This window comes from Pteropus medius, unplaced genomic scaffold (genome assembly GCF_902729225.1).
Source record: "Pteropus medius unplaced genomic scaffold, Ma_sr-lr_union100, whole genome shotgun sequence".
NCBI classification, from domain to species: domain Eukaryota; kingdom Metazoa; phylum Chordata; class Mammalia; order Chiroptera; family Pteropodidae; genus Pteropus; species Pteropus medius.
In genome coordinates, this window is record NW_024344240.1 from 23,171,024 (window position 1) to 23,192,846 (window position 21,823).

The 21,823-nt window shown below is 38.8% G+C and overlaps 1 protein-coding gene and 1 pseudogene across 1 annotated transcript in view; both read left to right on the forward strand.

The window, feature by feature from the left end:
- B4GALNT3 (beta-1,4-N-acetyl-galactosaminyltransferase 3) overlaps window positions 1-21,823 on the forward strand; it is a 90,558-nt gene that overhangs the window by 17,501 nt on the left and 51,234 nt on the right. The gene's annotated exons all lie outside the window — the stretch shown is intronic.
- LOC120607382 (transcription initiation factor TFIID subunit 7-like) lies at window positions 6,821-8,029 on the forward strand (annotated as a pseudogene).

Here is a 21,823-nt window from a genome sequence, read left to right on the forward strand (position 1 = left end):
TCTGTAGTGTGGCATCTTTGTTTTCAGTGGAAAAGGGGAAAGAATATTCCCGCAAATGTTCTGGACTTGTAGGCTAAATCCAGCCTCCCACTCAACATCAAGCTAATAATCTAATTTAGTGCTTCTCAACCTTTTTCCTATTGGCACACATAGAAAATGACAGGAACATGTTTTATATATATATAAAATCACATATGGGGGTAAGGGTATTTGTGGTTGGATGCAGTCAATCTTAGTGTTCTGCACCCTGGGAACTCGTGGGGTTGATACTTTGCACATCTGTTACCCATCAAAGCCCACTAGTGGGCCCTGGCACACTAATTGGGATGCTCTGATATTGTTCTCCAGCATCTTGCTATAGTTATAGTCTCTATGAATGCCAAGTCCCAGCCCCAGAAAACATCTTCTGGGTTTATTGTGGACTTATGCTGGAAGGGAATCCAGAGAGCATGGAACCTATCCTCTCTTTTTACAGATGAGGAAACTGAGGTTTAGAGAAGGTTGCCCAAGGTTAAACAGCTAAGAAAGTAAAAAACTCAGTTCTAGTTCTGCTAGAACAGTCATTCATTTATCCAACATATATTGAATGCCTATAAAGTTCAATATTCTGGGGATACAGAGATGAAATATATTGCTGGGATTAATCTATTTTTGATAAAAAGAAAATCAAGGAAACAGTTCAGGAAGGTGGTTATTTTGGGAGAAAGAGATGGGGATGTGATTGTAGAGAGGCACAGATGGCTCAAAAGAATTGATTATGTCTCTTAAATGGAATGATGGATACGCAGGTGTTATTCTTTAAACCATTCATATATATTCCTTTATCGGTGTGATATAATTAAAAAAAACTAATCAAAAAATATAAGGAGTTTACAAACTAGAGGTAAATGGCCTGGAGGGTTAGGGAAGGAGAAGAGAGACAAGTAAATCATGTTATTACATGACAGAGCAGTAAGTGCTATGGCAGCTATAATAATAATAGCCCAAGCATGTGCTTTTAAATGTTATCCTATTTAATCTTCACAGTGGCCCTGGTAGGGACCATTATATTGTTTCCATTTATAGGTGAGAAAACTGAAGTTCAGAGAGGTTACTTACCTTGTTCAGGGATTCCTAGTGAATAGCTTTTGCAGTCAAGCTTGAGTAATCACATCTTAGCCATTACACTACAATATGAGGGGCAAGTGTGTTGCCTTGCACAGTGAGCTGTCTCATGGGGGTGGGACAGGGATGGAAAGGCAGGAAAGTTATTCTCTAAACTTCTATTTCCCAATCTTTGAAATGGAAGTGATTTTATTTGCTGCTCCTTCTTGTGCATATAGTTTGAATATAAAAACACTAAGTCAGTGTAAAAGCTGAAATTTACTGAGAATTAATACAGTGCCAGCTACTTTTCAGGTGTTACCTCCTTTAATCTTCCCTCCAACCCATCAAGAGCACATGATTCTTATTTTATAGAGCAGTCTGCCTCCTTGCTCTCAGTATTCCTCTATTAACAAATCTCTCTTCTCCCTGTTTTCCTCTACCAGCCAGGATGCTGGCTTTGACTTTGTTAGTGACAGTCATTCCAGAGATGAGATGCTAGAGATATGATGCAGCTGTCCTTACCCTGCCCCTAGTGCAAGCGATGCCATTCTGTTAGCACCTGCCAGGTTCCATGGTTATCTCTGGGGGCCATCACTCTCATCTGAGAAAGTGGAGGCTTAGAAATCCTTAGTCTATCCCGATGCTTCTTGGTCTGGCTGCATATTTGAATCACCTGAGGAGCTATAAGAACTATCTGCACCAAGACATCACCTCAAGTCAATCAATTAGATTTGAGGGGAGGGAGGATTAAGCCTCGGCTTTTCAAGTGATTCTAATAGGTAGTCAGGGTAGAAAACCTTAGGTCTGTACTTTCTCTCCAGGTGGGATGAGCTAAGAAATAAACAGTGATGAAGAGACAAGGTTTTATTGTAGACTAATGCTGGAAAGGAGGACACAGCTGAGCAATGACCAGAATGCCCTGGGGCCCAGGCTGGCCCAGGGTTAGGCCAGGGAAGACTGGAAATGTGACAAGGAACAGAGAAGAAAGGAGACCCTGAAATAAAAAGGAGAGAGGAGAAGATGAAAATAATATATATATAGTCGGTGCTGGAAGATGCTAAATTGCCCCCTATAATGGCCTCTTATGGTGCCATTTTGTGAGTTCAGGTCTAGCCAATAAACATTTGACTATATGCTGTATGTGAGCTGCAGGAGAAACAAAGACTTGTGAACTCCATCCAGTTGGTATTCCAAGAGCTATGGTGTCCTTGCACAGACAGATATGCACATCAGAAATTATATCCCCTTGATATGTTCTCCCCAGCATCCAGAAACCCTCTTATCTCTGGGTAAAGCTAATACTTGTTTAAGAGTCTGTCATGGGAGGGCAGGAACCATGTCTGTTTTGTGTCTTAGTTACCATTCTGTTACCCAGAACCTAGCATTATGCTTTCATTAAAAACCCTCACCTGATCTCATATTTGTTTAATTGAATTTGATTGTCTGAAACAACTAACGTGAGGTGAGCTCTTAGGGCACATAGAACGTGATTATGTGCCTGGTAAAAGTAAGAAGTAAAATCTAGTTGAGGAGGAAGGCTTCGTGGTGGAGGTGGGATTCGAACTTGGACTTATGTGATGCAGAGGGCTTAGATAGATGGAGATGAAGGAGGATGAAGACAAGGAATTAGCAAGGATGTGTCAGGGGTATGATGAAGACTCTGGCCTGTTTGGAGAGGAGGCTGCTATATTCCTTAGGGAGGAAGAGCGAGAAGGGGAAAAGAGGTCCTTAGAGTCCAGAGTCAAAAGTTGAGAGAAGGGTAGAGAGGAGCCAGCTATGGGAAATGGGTGCAGGCTCAATAGATAAGGGAAGGATAGATGAATTAATTGAACATTTAAATAAATTTTCTATCTCCACTTTGAGCCTGCTTCTATAACATTAGAAATCAGCAAATTGGGGCCTCTGCTATGGGGTGGTGTTTACAGATGTTGCATCCAAGAATAAGAGATGTTAAGAAACCAAGACAAAGGAATAAATGAATAACCTCAGAATTGACAGTTCCAAGGCTTTAGCTGGCAACTAAGAGTGACAGAACAGTGGTTCTCAACCCTGGCTGCATACTAGATCATCCAGGAAACTTAAAAAATAATTCAGGCAAAGGGGTCAGGTTATACAAGCATATACATTTGTCAGCACTCATGGAACTGGTCACTTAATGGGTACATTTTGTCGTATATAAATTATACTTAAAGTATAATTAATTTTAAAATAAAACGTAGTGGAGCAGAAACCTCAGTAGGAATCAATGCCAGGGTAGGGAAACCTAAACTGTAATTGACAAACTGCTAAAGGCTCAGCAGGGAGAAATTTGAGAGTTAAAAACTTCAGAAGGCAGATGTGATTATAGTCAACACAACTGTATTATAAACTTCAAAGTTGCTAGATTTTAATTGTTCCCACCACAAAAAAGAAGTGATCATTTTGTGATGTGATAGAGGTGTTAGCTGACCTTTGCCAGCAATCATACTGCAGTACAAAAATGTATCAACGAATTGTACACTTTAAATTTATACAATGTTATATGTCAATTATATCAGTAAAACAAAACAAAACAACAAAAACTTCAGGGGACCTATTCATAGGGGGGCCCTCATATTTTTAGGAGTTTTACCTCCAGAAGCTCTACCAGGTCCTCACAGTGAACTCTGGGGAAAAATTATCTTGTGCTTCCGACAGTGGGAAGGGAGAGGAACCACTTTGAAAAATGCCAGAACACTCTGTTCTTCTTAACAAGGTCTGCCCTAAGGAGAAACTATTTTACCAGAGCCTAACCTACCTAGAAGAAGGGAAATACCGAAGTCAAGCCCACTCTAGCCATACTATCCTACCTAAGGGTAAGAGTAGTAACTGCGGAGCACAGGTTAAGTTCACAGTCCAGGGGCACAGACTCACCAAAAGACTGAGACCTAATCATAAGACTATAGAACACTTTACTTCCCTTACACTTTCCTGTCACATCACTAAAGGCCTTTTTACTGCAGTTTCTTTTACCCAGTGTATTATGTTTACCTTTCAATAAAAAATTACAAGGCATTCTAAAAGGCTAAAGCACAGTTTGAAGAGACTGAACGAGCATCAGAACTAGAGTCAGATATGGTGGAAGTGTTGAAATTGTAAGACAAGCAATTTAGAAATCTATGATTAATGTGCTAAGGGCTTTAATGGAAAAGTAGACAATGTGCAAAAATAGATAGGTAATGTAAGCAGAGAGATGAAATTTTAAGAAAGATTAATAAAGAAATTATAGAGTTCAAAACCACCATAACAGAAATGAAGAATGCCTTTTATAGGCTCATTAGTAGATTGGACATGGCCAAGGAAAGAATCTCTGAGCTTGAGGATATGACAACAGAAACTTCACAAACTAAAAAGCAAAGAGAAAAAAGACTGAAAAACAAAAATGGAGCGGACTATCCAAGGACTGTGGGACAATCACAAAGAGTATAGCATACGTGTAATGAGAATACCAGAGACGACAGAGAATGGAACAGAAGAAACATTTTGAAGCAATAATGACTGAGAATTTTCCCAAATTAATGTCAAATATCAAACTACAGATCCAAGAAGGTCAGAGAACACTAAGCAAGATAAATGCCCCCATTCCCAATCATGCAAATTTCAGAAAGTCAAAGTTAAAGAAAAAAAATCCTGAAAGAAGCCAGGAGTTAAACCATCACACCTAGAGGAACAAAGATAAGAGCTGCATCTGACATCTCAGAAAACACGCAAGCAAGAAGAGAGTGAAGTATTCAAAATATCGAGGAAAAAAACCCCACCAACTTAAAATTTTGTACCTCGTGAAATTATCCTTCAAAAATGGACAAATACTTTCTCAGACAAACAAACATTGAGGAATTTATTGCCAGGAGACTTGGCTTCAAATAAATATTAAAAGAAGTTCTTCAGAGAGAAGGAAAATGATATAGGTCAGACACTGAGATCTATATAAAGAAGGGAAGAACATTAGAGAATGAATATGTGAAGGTAAAATAAAAACTTTTATTTTTCTTATTCTTAACCTAACAGATACTAAATAATAATAGCAACAATGTATTTGATTATATATGCTTATATATAAGCTTATGTATGCTTTAAACATCAGTGGTCTACATATTTCAATTAAAAGACAGATTTTAAGATGGGTCCCAAAACAAGACCCAACTATGTGTTGTCTACAGAAAACTCACTTTAAATATAAAGATACATATAGATAAAAAGGAATGGAGAAAGATGTACCATGCTAATATTAATCAAAAGAATACAGGAGTAGCTATATTAATTTTAGAGCAAATTTCAGAGCACAGAAATTTATTAGGAGCATTATATACTGGCAAAATAAACAAGAAGACCTAACAATCCTTAATGTGTATGTGACTAACAACAGAGCATCAAAATATCTGAGGCAAAAAAATGAAGGAATTGCAAGAAGAAACAGCTGAATCCACTATTAGAGTTGGAGACTGTAACACCCTTTTATCAGAGATGGACATATTCAGCAGGCAGAAAATCAGTAAGGACATAGTGGAACTCATCAGGACCATCAATCAACTGGATATAATTTGACATTTATAGACTCTTTCACCCAACAACAGCATTTTATACATTCTTCTCAAGCTCACATAGAACATTTACCAAGATTCACCACATTCTGGGCTGTAAGCACACTTGAGCAAATTTAAAAAAATAGAAATCATACAATGTCTGCTCTCAGACCACAATAGAATTAAACTAAAAATTAGTAAGAGAAATATAGCTAGAAAATCTCAAAACACATGGAGATTAAACAACATACTTCTAAGTAACTCACAAATCAAAGAAGAAATTTCAAGAGAAATTCAAAAATATTTTGAGCTAGGTGAAAATGAAAATACAACTTATCAAAATCTGTGGGATACAGTGCTTAGAGGGAAATTTACAGCATTGATTGAATGCATGTATTAGAAAAGAAGATCTAAAATCAATAAGCTTCCACCTTAGGATATTAGAAAAAGAAGAGCAAATTAATTCCAAAATAAGCAAGAAAAGAAATAATAAAAATTGCCTCGGAAATCAATGAAATTGAAAATAGGATATCAGTAGAGAAAATCCACACAAACAAAGCTAGTGGTTCTTTGAAAAGATTAGTGAAGTTGATAAGCCTCTAGCCAGGCTAACTAAGAAAAAGAGTGAAAAACGAAACGTAATTTGAAAGAGCTGCCCAGAGGAAGACACAACAATGTCAGATCTATTGGTTTTTCAATAACAATCGAAGGGAAACCTACTGTGTCTCTCTGCATGAGCCCACAACTGTAGGTGGATTTCCGCACTGGAACTGAAGAGAACTTAGATATCACCTACCGTTTCCAAGTGTACTTTGGTGAATGTGTGGTGATGAACAGCTGTGTGTGTGGGTGGCCAACCGTTTGACTTGCACATCTTGGTGCTGCAAAATGAGTACCAGTTAATGGTAAATGGCAACTAATGGTACAATTTTCCCCAATCGACTCGAGCCAAGATATGGGCAGATGATGCAGTTGTGGAGAGATGTCTCCCTGACCTCAGTGTGTATCTGTTAGAGAGGGATGTGATCAGACTCCTCATTGTCAAGAAGATCCCTCCAAGTGACCATGCGATGTCCAGAGCTCACTAACAGAATGGGTTCTCCTCATTTTTTTTCTCATATTTGGCCACTGAAACTCCTGAAAATTAAAAAAAAAAAAAAAAAAGAAGGAAGACACAAATTACCATATCAGAAATGAAAGAGGACATCACTAAGGATTCCATGGACATTAGGAGCCTAATGAAGGGCAGCACTGACGGAGGTTGGCGGAGCTGTGAAGCTGCAGAGCTATGGATTGCCGTGAGGTTTTGCGCTGCCTGTCTTGGGCTATTTCATTGATAAATCAGTAGCGGATCGCTTTGTCAAGAGCCTGGAGAAAAAAGGAATCAGGAAGGAGACGCTCGTACCTGGCTGCCTTGTTTTTCCGCTTGCTCCTGTCCGGAGAAACTGTGTTTTAATCGTCATTGGACTTGGAGGGTCCAGTTGCTGCTGCTGAGCCTAAAGCAAGCAAGCCAGGAAAAGAAAAAAGAAAAAGAAAAAGAAGAAAAAGGATAAGGACAAAGAAAAGAAAAAGTTTGTGTGGAACCATGGAATCACTCTGCCTCTAAAAAGTGTTAGAAGGAGGAGAGAAGGTTCCATAAGACAACAAAGGAATATATTGAATCTCCAGATGTGGAAAAAGAAGTGAAGTGTTTGCTGAGTACAGATGCCAAAGCTCTCATTATTCATTGGGAAATAATTGCTGGAGATGAAACAAAAGAAAATCAAGGCTTTGATATCACTTCTCCAGGAATTTTGGGCCATAGACCATGACTTATCAGGTTATGCTGAGCTTTGAGAATATTCAGTGACTTCAGCAACAGCAGTGTAGATGGAGACAGCATCAAGGTGAAGAAGATATAAACATCATCAACACTAAAGAAGATCTGGAAAGATAGCTAGCTATAGGACAGGCTAAATGCATTAGATGAACAGCACCAAAAAAATGAGGGAACCAATTAGCTGGTTTGGGGAATTCAGAAACAGATTGATAAGATGAAAGGCAAGCTTCAAGAGACCCAGAACAGGGCAAAAGGACGGCAAGATCTTATGGAAGTGGAAAACCTGGCTCTAAAGAACAGATTTTAGGCTATACTGGATGAAATCAAACAAAAGGAAGACCGAGAAAAGGAGAAGCTCAACTCTCTGCAAGAAGAGCTAGAATCACTCCTAGAGAAGTGAGAAGAGCTTTTGATAATTTCATTCGTTAAAGTGGTCAGCATTAGAAGAAAAATTGTGGCTTCATCACCTGGACTAAATGTTATAACTTTGTAATTTCCATTTCCTCTGCTGCCTTCTATTGACTTTGTCTAAGACAAATATAAATGTGATATTCTATCTCATTCATCTCAGAACCACTTTGCTAGGTGCTTATCCTGTAGGAAGTAGAAATATATAGGTATAAATGATTGTAAGAAAGTTGCAGGATTGGTGGAATGAACAGTCCAACCTTAATAATTACAACTTCACTGCAGCACTTTGCTGCTGTTTCTTCATTTGCCAGGAGCTGCTAATGCTAGTTTGTGATGCCATTTGAGATCAATAAGAATAGTCTAGAGGGAGTTAAGCTAGTTTGCATGTTTTCCTATGCAGTCGCTATTTTCCTAGTTATTCAATTTTCTACATGTAGAGTTTGTAAATCATTTCATAAAGTTATTTTAACACAATAAATAAAAACTAGTTCTTACCTCAAAAAGAAAAAAAGGATAGTAATAGAATATTATGAAAAACTCTTCCTACAAATTTTATAACCTAGGTGAAATTGACCAGTTTCTTGAGAGATACGATCTGCTAAAACTTACACAAGAAGAAATGGACAATCTGAATTGGTCTGTATCTATTAAAGAGGATGAAGTAATAATTAATAACCTTCCACAGCAGAAAGCACCAGACCCAGATGAATTCTTAAATATTTAAGGAAGAAAGTACACCAGTTCTCAATGGTCTTCAGAAGGTAGAAGCAGGACAATGCTTCTAATCCATTCTATGAGGCCAGTATTTCCACACTACCAAAACGGACAAAAAACTATAAGAAAACTACAAACCATTATGTCTCATGAACTTAGCTTCAAATTCTCAACAAAATATTAGAATATCAAATTCAACAATGTATAAAAATAATTATACACTATGACCAAGTGGGATTTATTTCAGGTATGTAAGGCTGGTACAACATTCAAAAATAAATTAATGTAATGTATCACATCAAAAGGCTAAAGAAGAAAAATCATATAATCATATTAATACATATAGGAAAGTATTCAACAAAACCCAACAACTCAGCAGACTAGGAATAGAAGTGAACTTACTCAACTTGATAAAGAACGTCGACAAAATATCTACAGCTCACATTGTACTTTCTTGCCAAGTTCAGGAACAGGACAAGGATGTCCCCTCTCACTATTGCTTTCAACATGGTACTGAAAGTCCTAAATAATGCAATAAGACAAGAAATTAAAATAAAAGATATACAGATTGGGAAGTGAGAAACAAAACTGTCTTTGTTCACAGATGACAAGGTCATCAATGTAAGAAATCTGAAAGAATCAACAAAAAACCCTCTAAGAACTAATAAGCAATCAGAGAGGTTGCAGAGTACAAGATTAATATGCAAAAGTCAATCTCTTCTATATACCAGTAATGAACAAATGGAATTTGAAATTAAAAACACGTTACCATTTACATTAGAACACCCCCCCCCCCCCATGATCAGTATCTAGCAAAACACATACATGGAAGAAAACTACAAAACTCTGATGAAGAAAATCAAAGACCCAAATAAATGGAGGGAGATTCCTTGTTCATAGATAGGCAGACTCAATATTGTCAAGATGTCAGTTCTTCTCAACTTAATCCATATGTTCAATGTGATCCTAATCAAAACCCAGCAAGTTATACATTTGACAATGAATGTGCAACAGCAAGAGTGACATTAGTAACCCTAATGTGAACGATGGGCTTTGAGTGACAACGATGTGTCACTGTAGATTCATTGATTGTAATAAATGTACCACTACGGTGAGGCAGGTGTTAATAGTTGGGGAGGTTGTGGATATTTGGGGATGGGGGTATACAGGAACTCTGTACTTTCTGCTCAATTTTGCTGTGAATTTAGGACTGCTCTAAAAAATAAAGTTTATTAATTTGGAAAAAACAATGTGGGAAGGGTCTGCAGGGCCTGTGCCTCTGGCTCTAGAGTTATAAAGAAACACAAAAAAACTGATGCTCACCTCCATCCCTGTACTTTGATTTAATTGGTTTTGGGCAGGACCTGAGCATCAGCGTTTTCCAAAAGTTTTCTGGATGATTCTTATCTGCAGCTAGGGTCAACCCACAGATTAAAAGTTTTGGAGCAGAAGGAATCTCAGATAATCTGGTCAAGCCTACTCATCTTATAAATACGTAAACAGAACTGGAAATAGAGCCTCCTATTGGCCAAATTTAATGGACGTTTTCCTAGCCATTATCTTCAGCCTCTTTAAACTATTCTCTTACAAGCCCCCTAGGCTGCACGGTACCCACGTTCCCAGATTCTTAGACTAACCTCATCTAAATCCCATTTTCTAAATACAGATGCTCTCTGACTTCCAATGGGGTTACATCACAATAAACCTCTTGTAAGTTCAAAATATTCTAAGTCAAATACACTTAATACTACACTGTAGAGTATCGGTTGTTTTCCCTTGTGATCATGTGGCTGACTGGGAGTTGGGGCTCACTGCCACTGCCCAGTGAGACGGTATCATACTGCATATAACTTGCCCAGGAAAAGATCAAAATTCAAAGTACATTTTCTACTGGATGTGTATCACTTTCGCACCATTGTAAAGTCAAAAATCGTAAGTCAAATTATTGTAAGTCAAGGACCATCTATATGGTAGCTCCTTCTGAAAAAACCAGACAAATGTAAGTGGCAAGGAATTCAGTCCTATAATGATTTGAGGATTCATGGCACCCTGATCTGATTTACATATATCTCACATCCTAATTTTCTCTACAAGGGCTCCACAAAACCTATGTATGTGCTTGTATCTTGTTTTCCCAATAAATTTCTAACTGTTGAAATACTTGTTTGTCTCTGATTATTCCTGAATATGTTGTAATATTTTTTTATTTATTGAAGAATAATTTACATACAGCAACATGCATGGATCTTAATTGCATGGTTCAACATATACACCTATGCTACCATTATCCAAATCAAGCCATAGAACATTTTCAGCCGTCTCAGAATATTTCCTAAAGCCCCTTTTCAATCAGTTCCTCCTAAGGACAACCACTATTCTGGTTTCCATAATAAATTCATTTTGCCTCTTCTTAAACTTCATATATGAATGGAGTCACACACTTTCGCTAGAAATGCTGTTGAGATTTGTCCATGGTGTTGCTTTATATCAGTAGTTCTTCTTATTGATAAGTAGTATTCCATATTTGGCTATACCATATTTATCTGTTCTTCTCTTGATGGAAATCTGGGTTCTTTCCAGTTTGAGCTCTTATAAATAAGACTGCTATAAACTTTCTTTTACAAGACTTTTTGTAGACATATGTTTTTATTTCTCTTGTGCCTATGAAAGTAGAGTTGTTAGGTCATACGTTAGGTGTATGTTTAATTTCTGCCAAACTGTTTTTCATAGTATCTGTATTATTTTATACTTTCACCAGCAAGATATTAGTATTACAGTTGGTCTACATCCTCGGCAACATTTGGCATTATCAGCCTTTTTAATTTTAGTAATTCAAGTGGGTATGAAGTGGTATCTCATTATGGTTTTACTTTGCATTTCCCATTTGACCAATGAGGTTGAGGATCTTGCCATTTGCTTGTCAACCATTTCTTTATCTTTCATGAAGTGTTTCAATCTTCAGCTCATTTAAAATAATTGAATGGTCTTCTTACTGATTTGTAAGAGTTCTTTTTATATTCTGGATTTTCGTTCTTTGTCAGATATTTTTTACACATTGCCCCTGCCCCACTTCCAAGGCTTTTTATTTATTTTTCTTTCCATAAGCAATTTTTAGTTTTGGTGAGATCTAATTAAATTTTTTTGTTCTTTATTATTAGTACCTTTTATGTTCTGTCCAATAAATCTTTGCCTCTCCCAAGATTATTAATATATTGTCTCTATAAATATTTTCTTCTAGAAAGTTTATAGTTTTGGCTTTTGAGTTTAGGCCTGTGATCCATTTTGAATTAATTTTTCTATATAATGAGATATGGATTATGAATAGTTTGTTTCCATATAAATATCTGTATGTTCCAACTCTACTGGAAAGATTTTCTTATTTTCCTTTCCCCATTGAATTGCATTGAAATCCTTAGAGAAAATCAATGTGCGTATGTGTGTGTGTTTCTGGACTCTCTACTGGGCTATTCAAACAGTCCAGATTTGATACCAACATTATATTGTCTTAATTGGTGTCGCTTTATTGTAAGTTATAAAATCTTATAGTGTAAGTCTTCCAACTTTGTTCTTTTCCTTTATGATTGTCATGGCTATTTATGGTCCTAAAGCCTTCCATAAAGTTTTAGAGTCAGCTCATGAAGTTCTAGAAAAAGTCTGCTTGGATTTTGAATGGAATGAAATTGGAGGAGAGTGGACATCTTAGTAATATTGAGTCTTCTAGTCCATAAAAATGGAATATTTCTCAACTTATATAGGTTTTCTTTAATTTCTCTCAGTAATGATTTGTTTCAATGTCAAGGTCTTGCATATCTTTTACTAAATTTATTCCAATATATTTAATGTTTTATGATACTATTATAAATAATATTTTAAAATTTATTTTCAATCATTTATAGTGTAGAGAAAATGCAATTGAATTTTGTATATTGACCATACTATATCCTGCAAGCCAACTAATTAATTAATTCTAATACTCTGTCAATGTTTTTGGCATTTCTAAGTACATAATCTTTAAGGAAAAATGCAGTTTTATTTTTTTTCTTTCTAGTCATTATCACTTTTATTTCTTTTTCTTGCCTTATTGTAATGGCTAGGACCTTTAGTACAATGTTGAAATGCAGTGTTGTTTTGATCTTAGAGGGAAAGCATTCAATAATTTACCATTATGTCTAGCAAGACTTTAAAAACTATGTTAGTATCTCAGCCACTTTCTTTAGCAGTTCCTGCCTTTATCCACTAGCTTTTTACGTAGCCTCAGGTACATTTTCCATTTCATTTAAACACGAACCATCACGATTTGGAGATAGTTTAAAAAATACTAAAAAGTTCTAACTATGGGAGGTGAACACAAAATATAAATATATATATGCCTTACTGTTAAAATGTACAGCTGAAACTTACCAGATTTTGTTAACCAATGTCACCATAAAAAATGTAATTAATTAAAAAAATATATAAAAATAATAAAAATTAACAGTAGCCATAGAGGTAAGTGATGGGTTTTATATATGTCCTGGAACAGATGGCCCAATAGTAGTAAAGTCCCTGTTGGAGAGGCAGACCATGCTTTTCCACGGATCATTTAACCTGAAGTATCCTCAATGACGTTCTCATCTTTATGGGCATAGGTCATTTTAGAAAAGGGCCTTATTGTTCATTCTTTAAAATGTACAGTTCACCTTGCAGGCTCTGGCATTTCAAAGCTAATGCCAACATCAAACTGAATTCTGTTTACCCAGCTGCTGACCTGAATTTAGGAGCCAAGAGTTCAGGAGTGTGAGTCCTTAGGTTCTGGCGTCTCTTCTCCCTCTTCTCCCATTTTCCACCATTCCATACGAGACATACAGGGTTGGAAGGGACCATAGCTTAAGGCATTGAAGCCAACACCTAGGTATAACTTCTAGGACTTGGGAGAACTTCCTGAGAGATTTGATCTTTCCTGTCTTAGAGACTCATGAGTAGTATTGAAAGCTGAGGCATTAGAACAGGGAAGTAGGAAGACCCACAGATTGGCCTCTTGTCACTAGGCATGTTGATGAGCAAGAGGCACAAACATCAAAAACTGGAACACACAAGGCTCTTGAGGACAGCGATGGGAGAGTAAGCTGGAAAGACAGGTTGTGGCCTAATGTAGTGGCGTGGCCTTTATGCTTTGGTAACAAAGAGTCATTAATCAGAGCAATTTTAAGGATTTAGACTCAGATTTCATTTGTTATATTGTGAAAGCACCTACCTAGCCCCTTTGGTTAGGAGTTAAGCAATCCGGGGGTATAAAAGGAGATACAGCATTTTAGTTAGCTTCAGGCTCTGGCATAAACATGGTGTGGGATATTAGTAATAGCTGGTATTTGTGGAACACTTTCTGTGTTCCAGGCACAGTGTGAAGCACTTTTCATGCAGTAACTCATTTAAATCTTCAAGGCCCCCTTGCAAAGTAGGTACTATTTTTCTTTTACAGACAAGTAAACTGAGGCTTAAGAAAGATTAAGTAATTTGCCCCAAGTTACACAGTCACACTGTAACAGTGTCAGGATTTAAACCCAGGTCTATCTGACTTAAGAACCCATGCTCCTAATCACTTCAATATACTGCTCTTTTCAAATGGTTTTGGTTTGGGGGTTCATTTTACTGGGGGAGGATTTCTAGTTGCCTCTTTGAGATCTCTCATTTCCTCTTGAGTTCTTGAGACTTTTTCTTTCTCCTTAGTCACCTTGACTTTCTTTGTAAACCTTAGTTCAGTTGACCCTTCCCCAATACACGAGCTGAAATAAGAAACTGAAGTTATTTATACCTCAAACATCCCATAGGTAAGATGTGATTACCTCTGAGATCATTCCTCTTTTCAGAACTCAGTAGTACCCACCATATTTCCAGGCCTGTGCTCAGGGCTTTTGTGTACAGCTGAGCAGGTCGTATACTGCACAGATGTTCCCCTTCCAGGTGGTGAGTGAGGACTAAAATCTAGCATGAGCTCCACTTACCAAGCTGCATGCTTAGAGGAAGGGCACAAAGGCACCAGACAGGCTAATGGCTCCAACTGTGCTAGAGCGGTTCAGGGTTAAGTCTTGCCCTTGGGTAGCTTTCTTATCTTTGCTTAGAATTATATTCTCGTGAAATAATGGAAGCAGCGTCCACTTGGTTGCTAAGAATTACAAGAATATCATTGTTCATGAATGATTTACATTTTAAAAATATACATTTTTATGCTTTACTGATAATATATATTTTGTATTCATATATGTATCTCTAAATGTAAAAGCAGTTTCACACCCTTCTCCCTCACTTGTATTCCAGTGTGTTTTCTTGAGAGGTAGAGAAAAGATTGGAATTCGTTAGCTCCTTGAGAGTTGCGAAGAAACCTAAATACACCTTTAGATGTGTCCTGCTGTGTTACCTGTCAAGGATCATGGCAGAAAAGAGATTGAATCCTGTGGAACTAGAAAACAAATGATAGTAACTCAGCCCTTTGTCCATCTCCAGACCTTGCTTTTCTATTCTGGTATCTCTCAGCCTTGTACCTTAGACTCCGTTGCTGCCTTCATTCATTATTTATTTTTTAAATTGAGGTGAAATTTATGTAACATTGACCTTTTAAAGTGTACAGTTCAGTGGCATTTAGTACATCCGCCATGTGGTGCATGTCACTTCTGTCTAGTTCCAAAACATTTTTATCACCCCCAAAGGAGACTCTGTACCCATAAACAGTAACTCTTTTATTCTTCTTACTCCCAAGCTCCTGACAACCTCTAATCTGCTTTCTGTCTCTATGGATTTACCTATTCTGGATATTTTATATAAATGGATTCATATAATATATGACCCTTTGTGTCTGGCTTCTTTCATTTAGCATGTTTTCAAGATTTATCCATATTGTACCTTGTTAAGTGCTTCATTCCTTTCTATGGTTGATTGTATATATCACAATTTAGTTTATTCATTCATCTGTTGATGGACATTTGAGTTGTTTTTGCCTTTGGCTATTGCGAATAGTGTCGCTATGAACATTGAGGTACAAATATTTGTTTGAATACCCGTTTTCAGTGCTTTTGGGTATATAACCAGGAGTTTAACTTTCTAAAGGAACACCTTCATTCTTAATTTTTTTTTTTTGCCTTCATTCATTCACTGAACTAGGTGGTGGCGTCTTCCCTGCCACGCTTGGCCTCCCCCTCTCCATTCTTGCACCTTCACCTTATCTCCAAGTCAGGACGTAGACATTTTATTTTCCTTGTTTTTGTCAGCAACGTTCCCAAACCCAATGTCTTTCTGATCTGTTCTTGGTGAGGCCTGCTTGCTATCTTCTTGTTGTACCTCTTCTTACTCAGTAGCACAGCCATCCTCTAAAATGTTTTTGTTTCCTGCCCTAAGCACTTCTTAGTCTGTTTCTAGTAACTGTGATTCTTAAGTCCCCTCCTGGGTACAATGCACACTGGGTTTCTTAGTCCCTTCCCACTCCCACCCCTCCACTTCCATGCCCACCCCAGATTTCCTGTGCAATGGCTAAACAATAAAAGGACCTGCCTCAACTCTCCTAGTTTTATTGCCCCCTCCCCCATGCCCTGGCCACTTGCCGAGTTCTCTGTGCTTTCTCCTGGGCTTATTAATACCTCAACAGTGCCTTACAGTTGACCCAAAGAAAGATTGTTTTCTCTCTTCCCATTTGAAATTGCTTTTGATTATCATGAAAACAGAGAGGTGGTTGTTAAGGACATGTTGTCCTCTCCAGCTCTCACGCCATCTTTTCCGCTCAAGTTCAGTTGCCACCCAAAGACTAGAGACTTCAGACTACAAGGCCACACCATGCTGGCCTTGTATGCTCCGAACCCAACCCTTCTACCATGTGCCAGAATGATGGTCCTTGACCCACCAGAGGTGTTAATAGCTATATCTGTGGTCCCATTTACTGCTGACTTCCTGATTTGATTTTGTTCTTGATATATTCCTTGTATGTTTGTCCACACCTGTGTCATTGGTTTTCGATTAGCTCTCAGGAAGCAAAGATTCTTGCCTGTGTGAGATCATAGGCTCAGGGAAGGAGAGAGAGGCAGGTATGGTTGGGATGGCACTTATGAAAAAAGAAAAATTTCAGATTGGAATAACAAGCTGAGAAAAGCAGATAAATGGGGCTAGGTTAGAAGATCCAAAACACCAGGGTCAAGGAATTTATATTGATCGATAAGGCAGCATTTATAACTTTGTCTTCTTGAATGTTCTGAAGTCCATCCCCAAAAAGGCTCCTTCCAGTAAGCTGGACATCCAAGGGGATATTGCCCTGTCCTGAAAAGAATCTCAATGATGGTGTCACCTGGGTAGTGGCCTTGAGAAATCCCATTAAATGACAAGTTGGTAAAGCTAGGTACACGACAATAGAGCTTTGGTGTGGTGAGAAGATACAAAATCTGATGGGGGTATTCTGGGTCAGAATTCAGAGAACCGCAACAATATAAAATCTGAAGACAGGACTTCTTTAGGGGGCTGGGAAGGTTTTTAGGGACTGACGTTGTCCCTTCAGGAAGCTTGAGCTGCTGGGGAGATGGCATCTTGGGCTTTGCCTACCTGACTGTGGTCATTCTGACCTTTGTATGTTTAGTTCAGGGGGATCAAAACCTGAAGGTGCAAGCAGGCAACTTAAGTAAATGAAGCAGGCTATATGTAAAGTTCAAACACACACTTTGTGTGAGTTATGGGCACCTTGGTGCACAGGACTGACTGATGAGCCGATATGAACCAATGAATGCTCCTTATCCAGTTGGTGTGGGGATCCTCCCCTAAGGCTGAAAGCAAAGAACAAGGGGAGAAGAAGCCTGGATACCTTGTTGGGCTTCAGGATAAACCAGAAACACAGGGTGTGAACTGGGTTTCCTTTCCAGGAGAGAAGATCTGGTCTAGGCAAATTAGCTTGTTTATGAGTATCTTCTCATTGCATTCCTGTAGGGCATGGGCCCAGTTGGCTGACCTTGTGCAAGCCACCTGTCAACAGGGCTTCCTGTGTCCTGAGCTGCGCCTCCAGCACCCTCCTGCCTTCTTGTCGTCAGACTCTCTGATTTGCAGCAGCTGTCATTGTTGAGTGCCTCTTCTATTGGACACCCGTATTCAGTGCCTCATAATTGTACCCTCAGGGACTCCCTTGAAGGTAAAATATTGTAGCACAGCCTTGGGAGTTTTGCTCCCAATGTTTCACTAATTCGGAATGACAAGAACAAGGAAAGTAGCATAGGGCTATAGGGCCAAGAGACAGATGCAAAGGGATCAGAGGGAGAAAAGAAACCGATAGGAGAAAAAAAGAGGAAATGATAGAAGACGACTCAGGAAGAGAGGTCAAGAAAGACCTAAGGAAAGAGAAGTTAAAATGTGGGAAGGAAATGAAGAGGTGAGTGGTATTCTTAGCACCAATGTAGAGAGTGTATTAATTTTCGCCATTATTTCAGGATGAGAACCTTTTCCTTTTTGTTTAAACGAATTCCTGAATAGGAATTCCTAGATAGATGCAGTAACTCAACAGAGACAACAGGTAGGATGTTTTTGGATTTGCAACCACTGACATGTTTTCCTAGCAGTGAGATCCTGGCAATAGTAGGGAATGTCTGCAGTGATTCACATCACCACAAGGCCTCCCTGCTTTAGAGCCGCCTGCCTTGCCTACCTGTTCTCTCTCACCTACACACCTATGCACCACCTACTTAATAATAACCACACCCCGCAATCTCCAAAGTCCTCACCTCTGCTTCTTCCATTGCCTGGCAGGGCTGCCGCTAACACACCCTCTTCCCTCCAACTACCACCCTTCTCTCAAAGCGGGTTTCCTGGGAGTCATGACTTATCTGCTGTGGATTGTGAAATCCTCCACGGGTTCCTGTCTGTGTCTCAGATTTCTGTCCTGTAAAGTAAACCGCCGGCTCACTGCTAACTCCTCCTTGCTCTGTGGACAATGAATTAATGTCTTTAAGGAACTTGGAGCTTGTCAGATGAAAGATGCCAAAGTCAGCGTCTCCTCTCCTCCCTCACCCCCACCTGCATTCCTGATAGCCAAAGCCTGCTCTTCCGTTCCTTACCCTTTACCATGCAGTTAAGGTCCTTGATTACCAAAACAAGTCACTTGAGGTCTGTGAACCTTGGTAGAGCTCAATTCCCCAAGCCATTGACCTCTTAACAGCCTTCATCCACTTACTCTGCAGCATTTTGACACTGTCGACCCCTACTTCCTTCTTCTCAAAATTATAAAAGTAATGCATGTTCATTGTTAAAAATAAAAAGAAAGAAAAAGAAACCCAATACCATATACTTGAATTTAAGTAAAATGTAACAAGCACTAGTTCTCTCACTTCTCTGGGGTAATGATGAAATGTCTCAAATCCAGCCCTCTCTCTCCATCCCCTTCTCTAAGCATTTCCCAAGTTCACGTGTTTACCTCTTATTTGAGGTCAGGAACTGTTCATCTGTTTGTCTTATTTGTTGGGCACAATGCCTAGCAAATGGTAAGCATTAATTAGGTGTCTGTTGAAAGAATGGATGAATGGATGATGTAATTATAAGAAAGAAAATTGGACTAGCATTCAAATCTCTGCCACTTACTTGTTAGGTGAACCTCAGTTTCTTCACTCGTAAACATGAGGTAACAATTTATGCCCTCCTTGCTATCCTATGGTGTTTTTTTGAAATTGAATATGATGTCAGTAACAATACGAGCACGGTACCTGGCATGGTGTGAGCCTTCAATAAGCGCTTGTTGAATCAGATTCTAAAGGGACCTAGTTGTCCTCTCTCCACAAACCTGGGCCTGCCTTCCTGCTGATGAATGCTTCCACTATGCAGAGCTTGCACTGGCCAGCTATTGAGAAAGGGATAAGAAGCTGCCAGCCTGCCCTTGGGGAGCTTATGGTTTGATTGGGGAGACAAAAGCCATGGCTCACCTAGTGGAACTGCAATGCAAATGCTGAGCCAAAGGCCCAGTGTTCTGGAGGGGAACAGAAGGAAGATACCTGAAGGGAGCTTGCGGGGGGAGTATGTGTGGTGATGGCAGCTGGGTAGGGAGAGAAGAATGAATGAATGAATTTTAGGCCAACTTTTATAGATTCAGACAGGATATTCCATGTGGGAAATACATGTGACATCACAGGCTACCTCTTCTCAGATCTCAGCTGATCCTTCCATGTGAGGGACTTAAAATTTTTTTTTACTGTGATCCACCAAAAAAGTTCACTTTACGTTGGCAGTACAAATATATGCACCTATACATTTTAGATACAACTGACAAAATGTTAACACAATACTTACACTATGTGGGATGGCTATGATACATTTATTTCATTAAAAAAAATAAATTTAGTGACCTGGTAAATTGATTTCATGGGTTGTGATCCTCAATTCAAAAAATACCGTCTGCTCGAGATAATCATGCTAAGTGAAATAAGCCAAACAGAAAAAGTTGAAAATCACATGATATCACTTATATGTGGGACATAAACCTAAAAACAACAAATGAGCAGGACAAACAAACAGAGACTCATGGACATGGACAATAGACTAGTGGTTACCAGAGGACTATAGAGTAGTGGTTACTAGTGGAGTGGGGGTAGAGGAGGGAGGTAGATGGGGGTAATATAGGGTTTAGAGGGAGAGCGAAGTGGGTAAAGGGGATCAAATATTTGGTAGCTGAAGGAAACTGGACTTTGGGTGGTTAACACACAATAAATATTCAGATGTCAAATGATAATGTACACCTGAAAATTATATAATAGTATTAACCAATGTTACCTCAATAAACTTAATTAAAAAAAAAATACTGTCTGGCTTAGTGATTCTACTTGAAGTGTTCTTTCAGTTCCATTCTACTACATCTTATTAGCTCCAATTTTCAGTTGAGAAAAACCAAAGCTCAGTGAGGGTAAGAATTTGTCCAGGAAAGTATCCATAATAAGTGGCAAAGCCAAGAGTCAGACACAGGTCTGTATGACCCCAGACCCCATTCATTGAGTCATGTCCCTTTCTCTGGCGTTTTGCCTGGGGACCTATTTTTTGTACCCTTGCATGTTTGGCCAAGGTGACAGTTAAGCCTGCCTTGAATTATCAAGTGCTAAAATAACCCAAAGCTGAGCAGGCGGCCTTTAGACAATGAGACTTTGATGTCCTCCTCCCACCAACTTCAATATGCAGAATGAGTTATAAAGAAAAGATGCAGTAAGATTAGCCTGCTGCACAGCAGCCAAAGATATTAAAATAAAACAATGTCTCCACTGTCCTCACCTCTCCCTCCCTCCTTTGGACCCCCTTAGTTTGCCCCAGGGAAAGAAAGGAAGCTGAAGAAAGGCAACTAGAGAAGAAAGGCTGAGTTGGTAAGAAAGCTGAGGAAAACCAGGAGCGCAGACAGAAGAGGATTTCCAGAGAAGGCTTATCCTACAGCCATAGTCCTCTAATGTCTTTGAAATCCAAAAGCTGCCGGAAGTCAATGAGTTTTATGGGGAGATGGAGGCAATTAAAAGGGTTGGCCAGTCCCAGTTATAAAATCATGGGCAGTGGGAGGGGAGAGGAAGGAGGGGTCTGGGAAGCAAGCCGAGACTAGTGCCCTGCCAAGCTGGTCTTTTCTCCTCTGTGTGCCAAGCAGTGGGTCATTGGTAGAATTATCGTACATGCTGGCATCTACACAGGCTAGAATGAAGCATAGACTATATAACAAAGACCATCGTTAGCTTAGGTTTGTTTTCGTATTGGAAACTAGCAATTGATCTTAGCACTTTTCCCTCCATGTACCTCAGAGCACAAATTATATATATATAATGTTTTCTCGTTGTTTTTTTTTTTTCTTTTTTTCATTGATTCTTGCAACATCCTGAAAAGGGCAGTAGTTATTCTGTGACATGAACCTAAAACAGAAAATGGCTCACCACTCACTGAAGGTGGCAGCAGGGGTGAGTGGCAGAACCAGAATGAAAATATCGGTCCGATTTCTAGATCCAAAGTTCTATCTGCCTTGAATGTCAGGGTCAGGGAGGGCCTAGCTAGGTTCATATAAAAGAAGTTTATCACTCCCAAGGAGCCTTCTTAGAGTAACTCCATTCAGATCTACTCACTCCATTATTCCATATCCACTGTTTACTTAGTAGTTTGAACTATGTTAACTTATATATCTGTGGGTGCTTTTGTAAAAACTTAATTTTTATCTTTTATATTAGTCTAATGTTCTCAAGTTTGAGAATAAACTCCTTAAAGTTAGGATAAACTCCTAAATCTTCTATGTCTTTCTTAACTCTTCTGT